Source organism: Myotis daubentonii, chromosome 3 (assembly GCF_963259705.1).
Source record: "Myotis daubentonii chromosome 3, mMyoDau2.1, whole genome shotgun sequence".
NCBI lineage: Eukaryota > Metazoa > Chordata > Mammalia > Chiroptera > Vespertilionidae > Myotis > Myotis daubentonii.
The window spans coordinates 15134165-15150626 of NC_081842.1; positions in this window are offsets into that span (position 1 = coordinate 15134165).

The window sequence follows — 16462 nt, forward strand, 5'->3', positions numbered from 1 at the left end:
AAATTATTGTTAATCCGCACTTGAGGATATTTTTTCTACTGCTTTTCAGAGAGAGTAGAAGGAAGGGTGGGAGGAGGAAAAGGAGAGAGAGAGAGAAACATGGATGTGAGAGAGACACATCAACTGGTTGTCTCCTGCACGTGCCTCCGCAGGGGGACAGGGAGCAAACTGCCCTTGACCGGGAATCAAACCCTTGACACTTCAGTGAGTGGACTGGTGCTCTAACCACTGAGGAACCAGTCAGGACTATGTTTTGTTTTTATTTCTTCTGTGATTAGCATGACTCTCATACTCATTTAAATATTCAATCAATCAACAGATTTTCTTTTATAGTCTTAAAAATATTTTGCCCATGCTTTGTAATGTGAATCAGACAAAATTAATGGACTCTCCCTGGCAGACAATTTATATAGTTCTCACATTACTCTGAACACAATTTAATAACAAAAACAAATGCAAAAACATCTCTTGTTTAATGTAAACAGAAAAATGACTGAAACAATTAATTATGCAATTCTTGCCATAAGCTGGTGTTATTTTATACTAGAGGCCCAGTGCATGAAAATTCATGCACTGGAAGGGGGGATCACTCAGCTCAGCCTGCCTCCTCTCACAGTCCAGGAGCCCTCAGGGGTGAGAGTCGACCCGGCTATCTGGGGAAGGCGACACCCCCATCACACCTCTGCTGCTGCCACTGCCAGCAGCACAAGCCTCAGCAGGCCCTGGTTACCTGAGCCTCGGGTGGCCCTGGGTGGCTGGGCAGTCACCATCCGAGACTTGCCTGTGCCTCAGGCTGGCCCTGGGTGGCTGGGGGGATGAGGAGACTGGGGGTCTCTAGAGGCAGGCACCTGGAGCCGCTGGGCCTGCCTAGGGGCAGACCTGACCTTGCCATGCGCCTGCCACCCCAGCGGGGCTGAGGAGACTGGGTGCCACCATCTTGTGGCTGTGGGTGCCCCCATATTTGAGGGCGTGGCAGTCAATTAGCATATTACCTTCTTATTGGTTGTGGGCACCACCATCTTTGTGAAGGTGTGAGAGTCAATTAGCATATTCCCTCTTTATTAGATAGGATTAACTGTAGTAAAATATATGCATATAGCATCATTTTAAGAGACAGAAATTACTAGACTCCCTAATGGATGTTTGAAATTACTTCTTTCTGATCAATGAATGTTTTCTAGTTTTGATCCTCATGATTTTTGGCTGGTTCTTCATTTCCTAAAAGATATTCTTTTTAAAAAACCCTTCAGAGATGCATAAATCTGCATCCCTCTGAAAATGACCTCCCTAAAGAGATGGCTCTGAGAAAGATTTTAAGCCCTTTCATTCCTAATTAACCTCCTACCCAGGCAATATACAGTTCCTCACTCATCAGAAAAGCCACAGATTTCTTTTCTTTAAACATTCCTAAGAGCAATGGCTCCCACTGTGACCAGTCAAAGGCAAGAAGCCAATAAAAAGTCAGCCATGACCTTTTTTTCCCTTTTTTACAGAGTCATCAGACAGTAGTTACTTCAAGACCACAGATGAAATAGAAAGACTTAAAATGGTAATAAAAAGTTCTGTTCTAATTAGGGAGAAAACAAAAAAACAACTGATAATGCAGTTTCTTTGCTTCCATTTAACTTGCAGGAAGCCTGCTGAAAGTGCTGAAAAACATATTAGGGAGTTTATTTGACCTATACATTGCAATTACCAAATATCTGCCGAGATAGGCAATTAAACTGGGCTAGTAAGAGCTTGTATTCAGTGAAAATATCATCCTTAAATGGAATAAGATATTTACATAATTCTAACAATATGTCGTAGAGTTAATCACATGTTTCCTTCCTTCCTATGTGCTAGAACTCCAGAGTCATGTTTGATTTGGTAATTCTAGAATTTAGCAATCTTTTCATTTCAGCCAGACACCTCTTCTCCAGTTTTAGGTAACTACTATCATATTAATCAATCATGCATGTTATTCTTCCCAGATTTAAATAAATAAATAAGAAGCAACTGGTAAACATACATGTTATCCCATATTATAGTTTTAAAGGTAAGCACACAAATTAAGGTTAGAATATAAATATTAGAAAGAAAAATATACTCTCTTTGAGAGAGTATATAATGGGACATCAAACCTTGTCCTGGAGAAAGTTTCACAGAAAAGGAGACTTTGATCCTGAAAAATGAAGATTGAGGTGACATTGGCTAAGAAAGAGGGATGGAGGGATAATGTTCCTGCATTTGGGATGTGTGAACATTTAGAGGAACCAAAAGAAGATCAAAGGGCTGGATGTAGCTGTGTGAAGTGGAATGTCTGGGAAGCAATAAAAGGACCTGTCCATACAGAAAATTTGAGATTGTAGGGAAGATATAATATAATGTACAAACAAGGAAAAACTTTAAAGTTCCATTGGTCTAAGTAGGATTGTATAAATACTAAGTATCTGACATGTGGTTTAATACGGTTATAATTTCAAAATGGAAAAATCTCCAGGTACTAATTAGAAATAATAATACTTGGATTTCTATTTATGTCCTCCCAGGGGATGAGAACAGAGTAAAAGGAGGAGAAAAGGGCAGATATTAGAGAGATGCAGGGAGGAGGTCTCTTAGTCATATGGCTAGTTTTCTGGAAACATATCTGTATGCAACTGGCAACAGACCTTTGTAGGAGGTCTCCTGAAAACTTAATGCCGCTTTGTCCACTGTGTTGTTATGAAATACACTAGAGGCCCAGTGCACAAAATTCGTGCACTGGAGAGGTGTCCCTCAGCCCAGCCTGTACCCTCTCCAATCTGGGACCCCTCGGGGGATGTCCGATTGCCGGTTTAGGCCAGATCGGGCCTAAACCGGCAGTCAGACATCCCTCTCACAATCCAGGACTGCTGGCTCCTAACCGCTTCTCCTGCCAGCCTGATTGCCCCCTAACCACTCCCCTGCCAGCCTGATTGACGCCTGACTACTCCCCTACCGGCCTGATCACCCCGAACTGCTCTCCCCTGCTGGCCTGATCACCCCCAACTGCCCTCCTCTGGCGGTCATCTTGTGGCGGCCATCTTGTGATGACTTGAGGGTGTCGTGCGAGGGCACGAGGGCCACCTAGGCTTTTATTAGTATAGATTCTTAAATTATATTGCTGAATCAATTAAATCATTGTGGTTAAATTTTCAACTTTCAATGTCTAAGTAAATGCTTTAAAATTAATTTCAGCCAAAACCGGTTTGGCTCAGTGGATAGAGCGTCGGCCTGCGGACTGGAGGGTCCCGGGTTCGATTCCGGTCAAGGGCATGTACCTGGGTTGCGGGCATATCCCCAGTGGGAGATGTGCAGGAGGCAGCTGATCAATGTTTCTCTCTCATCGATGTTTCTAACTCTCTATCTCTCTCCCTTCCTCTCTGTAAAAAATCAGTAAAATATATTTTAAAAAAATAAAAAATAAAAAATAAAATTAATTTCAATGCAACACTAGGTAAAAACATATAGGAGATTTAATGTTTAAGTCAATATTTTTTAAAAAATATGACTTGCTGAGCCAATCTCAAATTTACAGTTGCACAGAGATAAAAATATGAATGTCTCAATTTCCTATAAAGTAACATCATAATCAAAGGAACTGATGCCACTCAATTGGGACTAAAAGTTCTACATTGAATAAATGAATCATTGCAATGCTGAATTGAGCCACATTGCCAACCACTTTAATGCCTGTGTATGTTAAAACTATTGTTTATGGCAACATAAAAAATTTCATTTCTTAGGAGATGAGTTTGTAGGTTAAATAAAAACAAATTTCACTATGGCAGACTACCTACCACATAAAAAGATGAAAGACATATTAGCTATACTGACATTCATCATTCCTCAGAAAGAGACTAAGTAAAATTGCTCCAAGGCTCACTTGTCACTTTGAAATAAAATCTTGTCCCCAAAATGTTGGCTCTGATGGCATTGAGATTGAAAGAAATGTCACTGAGGGCTCTACCCTCTGGACCACAGGGCATTGGGTCACATAGTTCAAGATAACCTTTCTCAGTAGCTGACAATTCTGTTCTCTTCCTGAATAAGATACTACTCCTCTTGTTATACAAACTAATACACATTTGTATTTAGCAGTAAAATTCCAATTATACAGTCTCCAACTGAAATGATCCTTTTTGCCATTTTCTTTCTACATTCAGATCAATACTGAGACCAATTGCTAGGGATGTGAACTCAGAGTCAATAAAAGTTTCAAAGGTTTCACATTAACAAGTTGCAGTTTAAATATGTTCTAACAAATACTAATAGGAAAATGAAAACCCTGGATATATTCTTGCTTTTCCAAATTCCATCTGTGACAATTAAGGGCACTCTGAGAGGAAAGTGCATCCCAGCATACGCATAAGTCATAAGACTACAGAAGCTAGAAACACAATAGCATAACCTAGGCTGGCTGTGCCACTCCTAAAGCCCCGGAGAGTGGTGAATCTTACCAACTTGCTTAGAGTTTTAGTCCATTTCTTATTGTTCTTCATCATGCAGCCAGTTCTCTCTCTTAATTCTTTCTCCAACAACCCAACTTTATTCCTATTACCTTGCCTTTGCAATTGCTCTTGGCTTCAAATATATTTTGCTTTATCCTATATATCCTATATGCCAAATATGACTTAGTCCACCTGATTATAGAAAGTTTTCCTGATTATTTTTTTCTTTATTGCAATTGAAAACATTCATTGTTACTACAGTCAAACTGACTCTGTGGATTGGCTAAAGGGAGGCTATAAATTGACTCTGGGTTTATTGAGTTCTGCTGGATTAGGCTGGACTTGACTGGACTCAGATTAGCTACATGTATCTTCTAGTTCCAGAGCACAGCCTGAGGATTGAGCAAGATCTGGGATATGTTGTTCTTAAATCAAGAGTCTGACATAAATGACATAGATGTAGCCAAAGATTCAGCTTGAACTGTCATTTGTATGTCTACTCTCATTCCATTGGCCAAAACAAATCAGACGCATGCCTTACATTGGAGTTGGAAAGTGTACTTCACTTTCTGGGAGACAAGGATGTGTAATACGCAGTCCACATTCAAACAATAACACCAGTTGTTCTGATCTGTGTTCCTGATGGCATAATTGGTTTTCTTCCTGCATGAAAAATGCACTCGATATTTCCCCAAATGGCTTCACTTAGGGCATAAGATGCAAAGTCCTACATCTCATGATCCCAATCAGGTCCAGATGCTGTTCCTTTGATCTGTAAAAATGAATGAAGAAGACAAACATATTCCCCATCCACACCCTATGTTTTGTGATGAAACAAGGATACTGTACCCAATAAACATAACCCATTCAGATAGAGGAAGAAGAGGAGACACTCAGAGCCACTGCTCCATGGCAACTAATCTCTGTGTCACAATAGTGAAGGTTCATCATTACCTACTGAAGGGAATGTTCCCTGATTCGACTCCAGGTCCACTCACTCCCATGTTGTAAATCACCAATCCTGGTTTCTCATAACTGTGACTGTGCCCTCAGGAGGCTCTTCCTTTTTTAAAAAAATATATTTTTGCCGGGGTCCAACCCCAGCAGGTCCAGGGGTCCCTAAAGGTGTGAACGGAGTCGGCGAAGAAGGAATGACATGGAGACAGCATTCAGTTGATCAGCAGCCTAGCCAGGATCTCTAGCCAAGTTCTGGTCAGGATCTCCAGAGAAGTTCTGGTTAGGATCTCCAGCCAGGTTCTGTGTCCATGTTCTCTTGCTAGGTTCTCCAGCCAGGTTCTCCAGGTTCTCCAGCCAGGTTCTGTAGCCATGTTCCCTCGCTAGGTTCTCCAGCCAGGTTCTGTCCAGGTTCTCCAGCCAGGTTCAGTCACCAGGTTCTAGTCAGGTTCTCTTGCCATGTTCTATCCAGGTTCTGTAGCCAGGTTCTGTCTCTAGGTTCTTCAGCCAGGTTCTGTCGCTAGGTTCTGTCTCTAGGTTCTGTAGCCAGTTTCTGTCCAGGATCTTTTGCCATGTTCTCTCCAGTGAAGTTCTTCTGTCTCTAGGTTCTTTGTAGGTTCTGTGTCTAGGTTCTGTGTCACTTGGTTCTGTCTTCTAAGTTCTGTCTAGGTTCTGTGTCTAGGTTCTGTGTCCTGTTGTCTTGTTACATCTGTATTTATACCAGTTGATTCCAATCCTATCAATCTCTATTCCAAAGGTTAGGGCGTTTCTTATCTCCATTCCAGGGAGTAGAGATTATGTAGCTTAAGCATGATTGTTCATAGTTAAAGTGATTAATTACCAGCCTGGCCCTTAGTTAGGGGTTTATTCCCTCCCTAACTTCAGGGGAAAATCCCTACCTAGGGAAACAACCTTTCTCAGAGAGGTGACCTTGGTTAAAACACATAGTGCCAAGAAGGTGAGCAAACATATTAAGAACAGTATGCCATATAGGCCAGGTCCCTTGAAACAGCAAGGATGGACCGGCTCCTGGCATATTTTTATTGATTTCAGAGAGGAAGGGAGAAGGAGAGAGCTGGAAACATCAATGAGAAGAGAGAATCATTGATTAGCTTCCTCCTGCAACCGGGGAATCAAACCATATCCTCCTGGTTCATCGGTTGATGCTTAACCAATGAGCCACATTGGCCGGATGGCTCTTCTTTTCACATCACCCTCCTTGGCCACATCAGAAAGGCACTCAGGAGAATATGTCCATCACGGAACTTGAGTAACTTTGCCTGTTTCTGCCATTACAAAACCGAAAGCCTAAGTACTGTTTTGCCTTTTGTTAGTTTTTTTTTTCCTAAACCAAGCTGGTGGCACTTGTGGAAATAAAAATTTCAGAAACTTGGAGGCATTTAGTTGTCTGTGTGAGCCAGAAGTCACGCACATACTTCTCTTTGAGACATTTCTTTTGTCGAGACTTCTTGACAGGCACTTTGATCTTGGGTTTCTTTGGGATCACACATTTGGTCTCTGTTCCCTGACCACAAATCAGGGAAAAGTCTGAGCAAACAGCCTGATGATCACCGCTCGCTCCCTGCCTTGATTTGCTGTTTTTCTCAAGGCTTTGTCCTCACTGACTGATGTGGCTCATGTCTGTTCGCAAATGTATGTTTTACAGATTGGAGCTGAGTGCATCTTTCAAACCTGAAAGTTCTGGATTCTGTGAATTCTCATTTTGTCTTTTTCATCTCTGCTTGACACCAGCCTAACTTTCCCCCCAAACTCACTTTCCAGTAATATCATACAAAATACAGCTAATAACAAAGCCAGGGGCGCAAATTCATTAGGTACAGGACTTAATTTCATGACAAGCAACCATTTTACCAAATATTTCAGCTGGAATAACATGGACTGTCATTCAGCTAAACTTCACTACTGGTTTCCACACTGCCTGACATGTGGCCCAAGTCAGTGGCATATCCTTTTAGTTCTATATATGCTACTGTAACACTCTTACACTAGGTTTAACTTCTGCATAAGTCCTGCAATAACATCAGTGTCAAAGCATTAGCATGTGACAACATTTATGTCATTTACACTGAAGACAGTAAGTTGGCAGCTGTGAGGACCAGCTTGGCTCCCAGGTGCTCATTCTGGACCTGAATGGAGCAGCCTCTATCTGGGACATGTATTTTATCCAGGTTGAGCACCGAAATAAGAGAGAGACTGAGCCAGACCATGCAATCACACTAAAGGTTCTGTTTCCACATAACAAAATCACACTCACTCACATCCCATTGGTCAAAGCACACTGCATAGTCAAGTTCAAAATCAAGGAGGTAAGGAAATAATATCCACCCACAGAACACCCGAGTAAGTCATATGATGATGGGTCAGGATGCCTAAATCTACTATGAAGGAGAACACATAGTTAGGACAACAATCTCCTCTATCACTGCTTCCCTCAAAGACACGTCTTTATACGCCTCAAAATTTTAAATACTTTATGACTATAAACTTTTGTTTCAAGTTAGTAAATGTTGGCTTTGCAAATAGATTGTAACTACCTAGATGCTAATTCTATAACCTCCATACACTTGGTATACTCCTGAAGATACAACACTTATTTATTGAAAAATATACATAGCAAATATATCTAGATAATTTAAGGAAAGAAAACAGGAAATATTTTCTCGTGCAACAATGTTAACTGTTTGCACTCTTATTACAAGACAGGATTAGCTTGGAATTGCAAACTTTGAGATGGAGAGAAGTCTATTAGAGTTATTATGAGTCATAGAAGATTCCCAGAGCAATTCTAGTGCCACTAGGAATCTTCTAGACTCCTAAAGTTCCAGAGTTTAGAAGATTATACTGATTTTCTCAATGATATAAACATATTCCAACTTCATAAATGTATGGATTTGTCACACATGATTTATTATTATTAAATATTTGTTTATTCATTCCAGTAATACATTATTATGCATATGACTTCATGAAGAAAATATTTTTGTCTTACATGGATAAAGAGTACTTAACTTCAATGGTTTAATTATCTAGAAAATGAGCTACGTAGCACAAAACATCTAATCTAATAAAAGAGAAACATGAAATTGACCATAACTTCCCTATGTCCCAAGCAACACGACTATATGCAAATTAAACCAATCAAGATGGCGGCCAGCAGCCACTAGCTGGAGCAAGCAGGAGGCTTGGTTGCCCTGGCGATGGAGGAAGCCAAGCTTCCTGCCTGTCCTGGCAGGCTGTTGCCCCCGCTAAAAGCAACAAAGTTTCAATTATAGAAGATAAATAAACACCAGATACCTGCTTCAAGCCAGCCTCCACTGGGAGCTTGGGTGGCTGGGGGCTGTGGCCAGCCTGCAAACAGCCATTATCCCCTCACCCAGACTGGCCAGGAACCCCAGCAGGACCCCCCACACTGAAGGGGCTGTGGTCAGCCTGAAAACGACACTCAGCTCCTCACCCAGGCTGGCCAGGCACCCCAGTGGGGACCCCCACACTGAAGGTGCTGTGGCCAGCCTGCAAACAGCCATCAGCTCCTCACCCAGGCTGGCCAGGCACTCCAGGGGGTACCCCTAACCTGAAGGGGCTGTGGCCAACCTACAAACAGCCATCAGCCCATCATCCAGGCTGACTAGGCACCCCAGCAGGATCTCCCTCCCTGAAGGGGGTGTGGCCAGCCTGAAAATGGCCCTCAGCCCCTCACCCTGGCTAGCCAGGCACTACAGCAGGGACCCCCTTCCTGAAGGGGGTGTGGCCATTCTGAAAACGGCCTTCGCCCCTCACCCAGGCAGGCCAGGCACCCCAGCAGGTACCCCCAACCTGACCTGGACACCCTTCAGGGCGAACCAGCCAGCCCCCACCCATTCACCAGGTCTCTATCCTATATAATAAAAGGGTAACATGCAAATTGACCCTAACAGCAGAACAACTGGGAATGACTGGTCACTATGACACACGCTGACCACCAAGGGGCAGACGCTCAATGCAGGAGCTGCCCTCTGGTGGTCAGTGAACTCCCACATGGGGGAGCTCTGCTCAGCCACAAGCCAGGCTGATGGCTGCCAGTACAGCAGTGATGGTGGGAGCCTCTCCCGCTTACTCAGCAGCACTAAGGATGTCTGACTGCAGCTTAGGCCTACTCCCTGCTTGCAAGTGAGCATTCCCCGAGGTCTCCTGGGCTGCCAGAGGGATGTCTGACGGCCAGCTTAGGCCCAATTCCCCGGGGAGTGAGCCTAAGCCAGCAGGTGGTTATCTTCTGAGGGGTCCCAGACTGCAAGAGGGCACAGGCCTGGCTGTGCTTTGGGCCTCTAGTCCTATATAATAAAAGCCTAATATGCTAAGTGTCTGGTCATCTGAACTTCCATTCAACCAATCACAGTGTAATATGATAATGATATGCAAAGACCTCTCAACTGCTCACTATGACATGCACTGACCACCAGGGGGCAGACACTCCAACCAGTATGTTAGCTTGCTGCTGGGGTCCTGCTAATGGGGACTGAAGGAGATGGGCTGGACACACCGTGGGACCCTCCTGTGGTCCCTCCCCAGCTGGCCAACCTCCCGAGTCCCTCTCCTGCCCCGATTGTACACTCGTGGGGTCCCTGAGCCTGGCCTGCACCATCTCACAATCCGGGCTGAGGGACCCCGACTCTGAGTTCATGAATTTCGTGCACTGGTCCTCTAGTAAGTGATAAAAACCCTGTATTCAATATAGGTCTGAAGTATTAAAAAAATAATATGTAGGCCCAAGGGACCTGGCTTAATGTTACCTGCGTGAGGCTATAAGGAAAAGTTTACTTGAGGAATTTATTACTAAGGTATGTTTTGAAAGATGAATATAAATTCAGTAGCAAAAAGAGGCTAGGCATTGAATATAAGAGAAACTTTTTTTTTCTCATAACAGATATTTTCTTTTCAAAGACTAGAACTCTACCTCATTCCTAGCTTTCATCTGAGTTCTTTTTTTTTTCAGCCATGGAGATAAGGGAGCTTCCCAGGATCCCTTGCTGCCAAGCAAACCCTAAGCCCTGTTAATTTCCAGAGGTAAATAGAAAGTGTCTCAAAAATGTCAATTCTCTGTAAAGACAGAATGATTGTTACTCAGTAGTGTTTTGTTAGTTTTAGACAAATACTTTGTGGATATTTATTTCTACATATTAATAAAACATGATCCTTTTGATGTTATTTATAGGCTAATTTTTAACCTTTTAATTTTAAGATAACACACTATGCTTCTTATCCAAGGCTACCACGAAATGTTGGTCTTTTATAAGTTGTCTAATTTAAAATGTTTTCTTTTTAGAGTAGACTCTTTAATTGGTCATATGAAATATACAATTGATAGGTTTACTTTAAAAACATCTATTTATTCAAACTTATAGAAAGGAGGTCGATCTAATCAGTAGGGAGTTCATTAAAAGTAGAAGTGGAGAACATGATGCTTTCAAATTACAGGAAACTAAAAAAGGTATGTGATAAATTAAGTGATTTAAAACTTTTATTTCCTCAAGTTCCCACTTACTGGGCCAGAAACCAATTGTATCACTATCTGCTTTAATAGCTTTTCATTTTAATCCCTCAGTTGAATAGATCTATTTTTTAAAGTAATTACCTACTCAACAATTCTACTAGATAAAACACAAAGACAAAAACCTCCTCTCTGTACCAGATTTTTAGCAATGGAATCATATACACAATCCCAGCAATCTCTCCAGTCCAACATCTAATTATGTACATACCCATTACTTATTTCACAGAAATGAATGTCAAGCTAATTAGGACTTTTATTAGGCTCTTCGTCCATATGGAAAATAAAATAGACTTTGGCCAGGTTCCTTCAAAAACTAAAAAGGACACTAAATGCATTCCAAGATTTTATTGTGTGAATTTGTTGCTGCTATAATTCAAATCGTTTAGTAATCTGTCAGTACTACCCTACAACTCCTTGCACTCTTTTGCCTTTGTCAGCACTTAAGATGGTGAAGATGGTACAGATTAGATGTAGAACACGAGTTCTCTGTGTTCACAGAGTTCATTCTTTTCTCTCTCCACATTGTCACCACTACCATCAACCTTGGAGAGCATGAACACAGACCTCATTAGGCCCTTTGTCTTTTTTCATTTTTTAATATATTTTATTGATTTTTTTTACAGAGGGGAAGGGAGATGGATAGAGAGTTAGAAACATCGATGAGAGAGAAACATCAATCAGCTGCCTCCTGCACACTCCCTACTGGGGATGTGCCTGCAACCAAGGTACATGCCCTTGACCGGAATCAAACCTGGGACCCTTGAGTCCGCAGGCCGATGCTCTATCCACTGAGCCAAACCAGTTTGGGCATTTGTCTTTGTGCATCAGACACCATTGATGGCCTGAGGTCCTAGGTCATACCTTGGAAATGCATCCCCATACACATCAGACATGGCTTAACCTACCCTATCTGCCATCCTGCCCAACTTCTGAAACCCTTCCTTTTATTGTGTCCTCTACATCAGTTTTCTAACCCCAAGCTCCCCTCTCCTCATTTTACTTACCTTCTTGCTTCAAATGATACCTGGCCTTTACCCGAGATCAGTTTTACCTGCAGCTCTCATGACACTGATCCTGAGGTAGACAAGTCCCTTTCTAGCCCTTCATTTCCTCAGACTACACCCACCCTCACTGCTCTGCTTTGAGACGCTTATCAGATTGCACAGCCTGCTCGCCAACTCTTTTTTTAAACATATTTATAGATTCTGTGATTATCTACCCTTCATTTCATTTTTTTTAACCAAAATCAAAACATGCCACTGTTTTCATTTTTAAATGACAAGCTTCCTATAATACAAGGAGAAAAAAAAAAAAAACCTTCAACAGTTATTTGCATTTTTAACTTTAAAATTTTAACTCTTTACTCACTGAAACTCACTGTTCCGCTGATCCTATCACATTTTCCTGAAAGCAGTACCTAGACTTATGCTTTGCCCATTTGGAAGATGTGGCCAGCATTTGTGCTGTTTCAACTACTCTGATTGTCTTCAATTCAAGAAACATGGCACTTTCTAGTCCTTTTGTTGCTGGTTGGGGCCATTTGCCAATCTTCCATCAGTGAGTTCCCAGGAGAAGAGATGTAAGTGTCCCTTGAAGGTAGAGCATTTAGCTGTCAACTTTAGACCCTCCCGAGCCTGAATACAACTAGCAATCCTCCACCCCACATGAGCAAAAAATACACTTAGATTCTTTTAAGCCGCTGAGTACCGATTATTTTATATTCTACAGTGTAATGCAGCTTCTATTAAATGCTATACCTTGCACCTTAATAGTAAAAGACCTACCTTGGTTACATTCTATTCTCTATTATAATTCTAAAGCATGCAGCTGAATGTGATTGAAAAAAAAATAAAACACCCTTGCTGACTGGTCTTACTCTAAATCCAGACCACTGACATCATGCAAACTCTTCATGCTGCCCTGCAATCCAACCATATAGGTCATGTAACCCCCCACTCACCAGCAACTATAATATATCCTCACCTCTGACCTCAAACATTTCCTTCTGTGCTTCCTAAGTAATACCAGTACCAGAAAAAAAAGCCTTAACTCACTGAAGCTAGATATCAACCATAGTCTGTGATTATTGTTTCGGTATTGACAATAAAAATGTCCAGGGCACCGAAATGTGAGCGTTAAAACACATCTCAGCCTCTTTTGTTATTTTCTGACTTGATTTAAGCATTGTATTTTTGTTTTACAGATTTAAAATAGCTATTATTTGTTTAGCGTCTGCTGAGTCCGGGGCAATGGGTTTCATTCTTTATAAGTAATATCTCATTTAATTTCCAAAACAGTGTGGTTATATAAGACTCTTATCCCCTTTTTCAGGTAAGAAAATGAAGGCAAAGATCTTAAATACTTTATCTGAAATCACACAGTCAATAGGTGTGTGGTTTGGAATGGGGAAACAGTTTAAACAGTTGGGTTAAGGAGCAATAAAATAAAGTTATATTGCTTCCTGAGGTCCCAAAATTAAGAGTTGTTAGATTGAATTTCACCCCAAAAAAAACACTAGTCTTAGACCTGAGTTCATTTGATAGTGTTTGTCCATGTGCTGGGGTTACAAAGGGAAAAAAAAAAAGATTTATTGCACTGTGTTATTCTTGGTAGTCAATTAATTATTGTATTAACTCCAATGACACTTTGAATAATGATATATCTATTGGGTGGTTTAGATATACCTTGTTTTACTGCAACATTGCCACTTCCTTATTTAACTTCAATTTATCTTGCTTTCTTTTATTATAAAATATCACATAGGAATTCTAAACAACCATCGCTGAGTTATAGTGAGAAGTTAGGAAAATGCTGTATGTGTGAGAGCCTGTGTAACACGTTGTCCTTTCTGGGCTTGCTTCAGCTGTGTCTGGAATATGCCAGCTAGGCTTAGGTCCCTGTGATTAAGCAGCCTCCTAAGAATTACCAAATGAATTTCTGGGCAAGCATAACTCCTTAATTAGTATCAAATGCTTAATATTTGTCTAATCTTGTATCTAACTACTCCCCCAGGTTCGCAAGTAAAGATCCCCATGGAATATAGAAGACAGAGACTCAAAACCCATCTACTGGCCCAGCCTGTGTTGCTCAGTGGTTGAGTGTCGACCTATGAACCAGGAAGTCACAGTTCAATTCCTGGTCAGGGAACATGCCCAGGTTCAGGCTGGATCCCCAGTAGGGGGTGCGCAGGAGGCAGCCAATCAATGATTCTCTCATCATTGATGTTTCTATCTCTCTTTCCCTCTCCCTCTCTGAAATATGGTATATATAGTATATATAGATACTTTCTTTAAAAAAAAACAACACATGATGAATATAGAATGCCATAAAACACAGATGAGAAGGGAAAATAATGAGTACCTTAGAAAAAATGTGCCTATTTATGACAAAAGACCCTGGTGTGGTGGGCAAGACTCAGAGGGCCATGAGGTAGAATGAAGCAGCCATTTGGGTAGAATGTAAGGCTGCTCTTTAACCTGTCAGCATTCTCACCTAGGCAATCTTGGAAAGGAGAAGACTGGGTGGTAAGATTAAAAGAACATGTCACTGAGAGACCAAAGAACTCTGCTCTGTAATCTCCATTTCTAAGTTGAACATGCTGAAGGGAATCTATTTTCCTATCTTCCAGAAATAAAAAGTAAAACTCAGGGAACTGAAGCAGGCAGAGATGGTGATGAACTTGGAGTGGGAACTGCAGAAGAAATAGTTTTCCCAAGGTTATCTGAGGTCAAGTGATGCTAGAGTTTGCTCAAAGAAAACACTATTCACATAGCAGGTCACTGCAGGTGGATGGATACAGAAGAGAAGTGATATGGACAAAAAAAGCAATGGGATGATAAAGGAATGAAGGGTTGTAGAACTGTAGGCCACCAGGATGCAATTTAGATTTTTGTGAGATACTTCTACTTTGGGGATTCCTAGAATCACACACTAAGTAATGGTCTATTTTTGGTGGGTGATGTCTAGTGATCCAAGGAATTAGAGGTAAACTGCTACAGTGCCTTTTCTAGGATCCTTAAGCTAATAGGTTTTAGAGCGCATTTGGTTACACCAAGGAAAACATCTGATAAATATTATTATCATCAACTACTGGTTTCTTCTCTAACAATTCTGTAACCCATTCTGTGGAGGTAGAAAAATCAATTTAGTGTACAAATTTTTATCAAGATAAGAGCTATTACATTGAATGGAACTGTATTTTTTGGGTGAGAGTCAGAAATGAATTTTGGATGTTTAATGTAGTTTCTACTTTAATCCCATTAAAAGCTAGAGTTCCATTCAAGTAACCAAACTTATTCAATTTCCATGATAGTTTTGTAAAGCCCTGCTTGTTTATGGTTAGTTCAAATGTGAGGAAAATTGCCAACTTTCTACCTTCTTTTGTAGCAAGTAAACTTGTCCTAGAAAGTGAATTTAAGGATTATTATACTTTTTCCATTACAGTCCTTTTGTGTAAACTTTCTACGTTGTCAAAATAAAGACTTTATTGAAGGAAAGTGAAATAGAAAAGGACTAAAAAAATAAGCTTGATGGATTAGCTCAGTGTTCCCCAGCAGAAAATTTTTATTCTCTTATGTTTGGTAGTTTCTTATCTCAGTGCACTATACCTCTAGTTTTTATCAATTACCTGAGGGGCACATCTCTGCAAATACTTTCAATTCTATAGACTCTTCTGGCAGACCTCCCTGTTACCTTTTGCTCTTTATCTCTGGATTCTATCAGATGCTTTCAGGAGAACTATTCTTCAGCAACCTCTTGGACCTGAGCACTAGATGGTTTCAGATGTTTTCTTTCTTTTTTTTTTCTATTAAACAGCTAAGGATCCCAAGATACCTACTTTTAAAGCAAACACCATTCTGTAAAGGCAGAAAAAGCTCTTTGATTTATTCCTGATGAGAAAAATCCCTATACATTTTATTTCTATTAATTTATATTCTTCTGAAAAATTCCTATGGGGTGACATGTAGATTAGATGGATATATGGATGATAAATGATATAGATAGATAGATAGATAGATAGATAGATAGATAATAGAGTCAGGTGATCTATTAATCGTTGCTGACTAAATGTTTAACAACAGTGTTGTCTACTATTAAAAATGAGTAGCATTTGAAAATATAAACATCTATTAATCTGGTGTCTTCAGTCATTCAAGAGCTTCATGGATAGAATATAATGAACTTAGAAAAAAAATTACACATATGTTTTAACAGCCTCCAACTGAAATTTAGCATTATTTTTTTTAAATTATGAATGGAGGCAATGTGTCACACCCGTGCTTAAAGTACAGACTATCCCAAACTTACTATGGTACAACTTATAATTTTTTGACTTTACAATGTTGTGAAAGTAATTTGCATTCATTCATGCATTCACAAAAATAAAACCAATATTCTGCAGCATAATATTAAAATGCACTTTTGACTTACAGTATTTTCAATTTATGATAGATTTATTAAAACATTTATTGTAAGTCAGGGAACATGTGTTCTTTGTTACCAATAAAAA